The sequence below is a fragment of the Glandiceps talaboti genome, chromosome 1 (genome assembly GCF_964340395.1).
Source record: "Glandiceps talaboti chromosome 1, keGlaTala1.1, whole genome shotgun sequence".
Lineage (NCBI taxonomy): Eukaryota > Metazoa > Hemichordata > Enteropneusta > Spengelidae > Glandiceps > Glandiceps talaboti.
In genome coordinates, this window is record NC_135549.1 from 17122615 (window position 1) to 17128614 (window position 6000).

The 6000-nt window shown below is 34.4% G+C and overlaps 1 protein-coding gene across 1 annotated transcript in view; it reads right to left on the minus strand.

Moving 5' to 3' along the window:
* Nucleotides 1-5708, minus strand: part of LOC144436346 (contactin-4-like) — a 42504-nt gene extending 36796 nt beyond the window's left edge. The window contains exon 1 of the mRNA XM_078125123.1: nucleotides 5614-5708. The gene's annotated coding sequence lies outside the window, so the exon portion shown is untranslated. The remainder of the gene's footprint in view (nucleotides 1-5613) is intronic.
* Between the last annotated feature and the right edge of the window lie 292 nt (nucleotides 5709-6000).

Below are 6000 nucleotides of genomic sequence, written 5' to 3' on the forward strand. Positions count from 1 at the left end.
GGGAGGGGGTCAAATTATAGATATTAATAGTAAATATATGAGAAGCTTTTTATGACCAGTTGGTAAAATATAATCAAGTATGATTAATCTGAATATACAAACACGGTGTGGTATACTTTGCAATAAATTTTTTGTCTACAAATAATACATCAATTTTAAAAGTTTATTTTTCTACACAGTGATGGATGACACCAACTTAAAAAAGGTCATTTTGCTACAATTTATATACCTGCAAATACCACAACAGTATTTTACTATTCCCTGGTGACAAACAGTTGAAATTATAGTGAAATGTACAGAATTTTGTCCAAAAAATATGAAATCATATGAAATCCACAAAATAGAATTAATAATAATAATAATCTTTATTTATACTGGATAATTCTTTAAGCATAAACACTTGTCTCCCAAGAAGTCCAATGAGGGCCATACCTCAGGGGTTCAGTGTTAATGCAGGAGGAAATCAGAGTACCCGGGGAAAACCTGTGTTGTTCGGTAGAGTCAAACTGAACCCTGAATGGGGTTCGAATCCCGACCGCAGTGGTAAGAGGCAAGTGGTTTAACCACTCAGCCACTGACAACCGTTAATTGACTGAAATGACCAAAAAAGAATTCAAGTGAAATATTCCCATAAGATGTACCAGAGTCTAAAGGAGATGCTGGTAAAATACGTAGAGACCAGTCATATGAAAAACCCACACACTAACCGGGGAACAAAGTACAAAGTACAATGAAATGAAACTGTTATATCATTGTCAATTGTTTTTTTCATCTAAATATAGTTATGATTCACATATTGCATGGTCTGCTAGTTTCTATCAATATATCATGCGAATTATTTTTATGCTAGACAAGATATAAAATTGTTATTCTTTTATCAAAATATTCGAACTTCAACATGTTTCCTAAACTACTTCATCCTGGAAGGTAATAATTAATTCTTGTACCACTACCAAGGCTTCTAATCACTTACAAGTAGTGAACCTTTTGCATGTTCAGGCCGACAGGATTTGTTAAACTCTGTTTGCTGTCATCACTCAATATGTAGCTACTACATTTACAATCCATGTCATTCATGTCACAAAAAATTAATTCTGTTCACCTTTCATGTAAAAAAAAAAAATTTCTAAAAAGGAAGTCATTCTGCACGATTTCTGATTCTAAAACAGCCAAAGTGTTCCATCCCAGGAGATGGTGATGGATCTCTGTCGACAACACTGATTATCTAGATAACCCAAACGATAAATTCCAGTATTATGTACTATTTATGTATCCAGAAATTCATCAATCATGTCTTTCTAATAAAGGTTAATTGATAACTCAACCTCAGTCTTTTTTTTTGAAATATATCCATCAGAGATATTTAGTGTCCATATTACATGTCTCTGGTTGTCATAATTGGAGACATCAAATCATGGTTGTCTCTCAGTCTGAACTGATGACTACACACAATTAGTATTCTCCATGGCTGATCTGAATCTAATAGTTGGATACATCGGGGTAATTGACACAGGAAGAAAGACCATCCCTTGTGTTTACAATGAAGGGATTCCACCTGGAAACTGCCATCTATATTACCATTATCACAAACTGTGCTCATTCAGTTGAATGATTACCTTTTGATCTCACAAAGCTGACGCTGAATTAATGATAATATGTACTTAGAATACAAATATTCACAGTCAGCATTTTTCAAAGGTACGTAGAATTGATATTTTTGCTAAAGTTTTAAAACCCTGATGATGAAAGTGAGAATTGAAGTACGTACACATGTACATCTATTTGTGTCATTAAAACATGATTTGATTAAAAGCAGTTTGCACTTGATAATTCTGGATAAAATTTTGCACTGGCAAAGTTGATTCATACACTTTTGGACTGAGTTGAGTCCCTGGTCATATGATCCTCAGATGACGTAGGCGGACACTATAATAACCTGTCATCGATCTGGAACTAGATACCCTGCAGCAGAGTGAGAGGGCCAGGACAGCAACGATCTTCAAAAGAATCATCGAAAAGATCATGTGATCAGGTACTCGACTGACTCTGAAAAAGACAGCTTATGATCCAGAGTTATCAAGTTTAAACTAAATCAGTAATAAATTTTGTAAATTGCATACAGTTTCATGTTTTATTATTACCTTCATTTCTTGGAAGCCAAATAAAATGGCAATAATTTACCTACTTCCCTAAGAATGTACCAACATTACCGTCTCTAGTTGACAAAATGCAATTTGTGAACTTCCAACTTTGTATTTCATAAGGTACACACTACGAACTTTCAATTTGTAAAATATATTAAAACTGTCTTTTTAGATGCACTAAGGTAGCAAGGGTCATGATACATACAAATACATAAAGACTTTGAGGCCTGCTGATTTTCAAAATTACCAATATTGAACACATAGCAGATACATTGATGTATTCAACATGGCCAACGTACCAAGGAATCAGTTGAGGAGCTACGTATTCAAATGAGATTCAGTTTTCTCCGATAACAATCAGTTGTACAGATATACAGACAAAGAAGGTAAGTCTGGAAAAGTTGTTTTTTACTGTAAATTCATTAAATGAAGAATGACAAAAATATAGTTCACAGTGAAACTGAAGGGATTCCACTGTCATATCACTTTTTGAGTACTTGTACTTTGATATGAATCTTGAAATTCATTCCATGTCCTACATGTATTATTCTCTTCTCCTGTGCAAACATATATTAACTTTGATGTCAATGTATTTGGCGTATAAAATAGTGAATGTTAATTGTAAGAATCCTACTACATAAAATAGTGACTTTAATTGTACAGATCCCATGGGTCAACTTAGAGTCATTTAACATTGTCAACTCCAAATAAATCCTACGGGCCTACTTGTAAAAGTATTTTAATTTGTCAATCTGGAAGTACCAGTAGTACAGTTGGTGTCTGTCTTGTAATGTATATCTACTTTACGCAGAGTGAACTACAAATCATCCAGTGTTTTCTCATTCCTGTCATCAGTGACAGAGTAACAATCTCCAGCTGGTTTTCCAATTGCCACTGAACCTATTGCCCACAAATCACTCATTTGCTGGAGAATTGTAGAAAGTCTATTCTACTCCACATGAACGGTAATGTCAGCTGAAATAAATATATATATATATTCTAGCATAGTTTTCCTTTGGTTCAGTGTTTTTGTTAAAGGAATGTACACAGTAAAATCTATCTGAGATCAACGGACAATTTACCATGATATCCCACCCAAATTATGGTATGGAAAGCATTGCAACTTTTTACCAGATTTCTATCCTCCGTTACAAAGGTTTCCAGACCTAAAAGCAAAAATATTGGTTGCGTGTTTTATCTTAAAGTTCACAAAATATACCAAGTTTAGTTTGTTTATATTAAGATAGTTCTATATAGACTAAACTTTCCACTTCCCTATTCATTTCAGCAGTAATTCTGTTTTGCTCAACTTCTAATTTTTTGTATACAAACAAATACCCCCCTCCTCACCTCCCCCACCCCCCATTTAAAGCTGCACTAGCTGTAACTGAAGTATTATTTTTTCGATTAGTTATAAAAATTTTAAAGTACCAATAATTAGAAATTGTACATGTTAATTACAGGTCAATAAAAATCATAGTTTATTTCAGGGTATTAATATGGGCCACCAACCCAAAATATTAATACAATTATTGTATTAATATTTTGGGTTGGTGGCCCATATTGAATATACATTATACATTCAGGGGCACAAATAGTTCCATAGTGTCTATAAAATATACTATGGTGGAACAAATCAAAGTAAACTAGAGAGTACAACAAATATTAAATAAATTTACAAACAGTTACAATTATTCGTCTTTTTACTTTAAAGGCGTGAAACTAAAATAAAGCTAGATTCCTAGTAAGTACGTCAACCCTCAATTCCGTCAATTGTTTAATTTATAAAAAGAGGCTTTAAGTTGTACAGTAACAAGTTGATATCATGATCACATTGGGAGCATTGTCTTTTGGGTGTGGACCCAAAATCAATTTGATTGGATTTATTGTACTATATTATGAGTAAGCTGCAAAAATACATTCTATACTGTTCAGGGTATATGATATGAGTAAATTATTATTTATATACCAAAATACTTTCCAAAAAAATGTTCCAGCTGCAGCCAGTGAAGGCTGAATTTCCTTGCAGAAGTATATGAATAATCAGAATATATGAGATAATATCATTGGTTACAATATGCAGTACAACAAAACAAGGAATTTGTGAATATGTATTTCATGGCAAATATACTAGATTAGTGAACAGCTAGCTTACAATTTGATTATAGACATTGAAATCAAATATTCAAAATGCAATACAAATAGAAGTACATGTGTAACCATAAACAGAAGTGAGAAATTTCTCTCCACTTGTCTATGATAGATCATTGCCTGTCTGTTATATTGAAACCATACATGTGTTATTGAAACCAATTGTTAATTATACCTGAATCTGAGTACATTTTGAAAAAGTATTGACATTCCACTGGCCTGACAAATGTACAATATTATTGACTCCTACATATACCCATATTGTTACTGTATTTAATTATGTATTGTTTTGTTATTGAATGTCCATGGAAAAGTAACTAAGTAAAATTTAAAACATTTCATTCAGTTTCACAAACTCTGATCTCTGTCGACTGACACCACCCATCCGCACCTGAGCTGTGAGTCCATCGACATGGTGAGTCAGAACATGGTTGGCGTTCCATGAAACCATACAACACAGTATGTCGATTGCATTGCACTGTATTATTGAAGTAGCTTCCTTCAAGTTCAACCACCATGATTGAACAGTACATGGTTGTTTTATATATTGTCTTTACGTAGTTCAGTATTACTTGTCTCTTTGTGAAGAAAATTACAATTCACCCCATTTCTGGATAACAGTAACTAAATTATGAATCAACATTGAACAAAAGCGATCGTAATTTGTAACACAATTTTTGAAACGTTAGAGTGGTTCACCAGGTAGCATTACGTTTGAAGCCAGGAAATTACATTGATTCTATAATAATAGAATTTCCTCTACGATCTACTGTTGCAATATGACGCCATCGCGGAATAACTAAATCTTTTAAACCTTTTGGGTTTTTTTTACAATGTAACGATAATCATATAATTCACAAAACAAAACAATCCAATGGAATTCCGAAAAGCCAAAAGGGTAGCCATTTTGATTTCACCTCCAGGTGCGCGGCGACCTCGATTTTTATGCGTGAACATGTAACACACGCAAACACCACTGCTCCTTTGCAGAAACGTTACACGAATTTAAGCAGACACTCGACTCTGCAGAATAACAAGCTCCTAAATTCACATTGAGTTTGTCTTATCTTACTACTAACGCACACGTTTACATTGTCGTTCACCACCAGACGAGTTATGGAGGCGCTGCCTAGCTTGCCTTGACAGTGAAAGGTTTACAACAGTTAGTCTGGCAGATTTACGACACCCAGAGTGTCAATCGCACGATTTAATCAAATATTAACAACACTGTCTAACTTTGCAGAAACTAACCCTCCTCTTAAAACCTTTGACCATTCGATAAGGAAACGAAAGAAAAACAGTAACCGTGTGTACTAACCTTAGTTGCAGCTGGGCGCCTAGCCTGGTGGTGTCAGAAGAGATGAAACGGCAGCCACGCCGTAATTTCACCCCATATAAGGAAGTACCGTTTCCTTATAAGGTAAAAAAACACATTCACTCAAATAGGTCATGAATATGTACAAGCCTGACCTCTACACCTTTTTACCTGTTTATCAAGTTAGGCGAACTATAACAATGGATCGAACCATTTCGTACTGTGTTACAACCGGTATTATCATAACGAAACAAAAACAATCAGCCTACCTATTATGGTCTTCTTTTGAAGTTAGTAAAACAGATTCATCTGTGTACCGGAAAGGTCGGTTTGTCGGTTGTCGGTTGACGGTAGTGCGCTTGGAGGGAAGTTTAGCGAGACAAGCTTAGC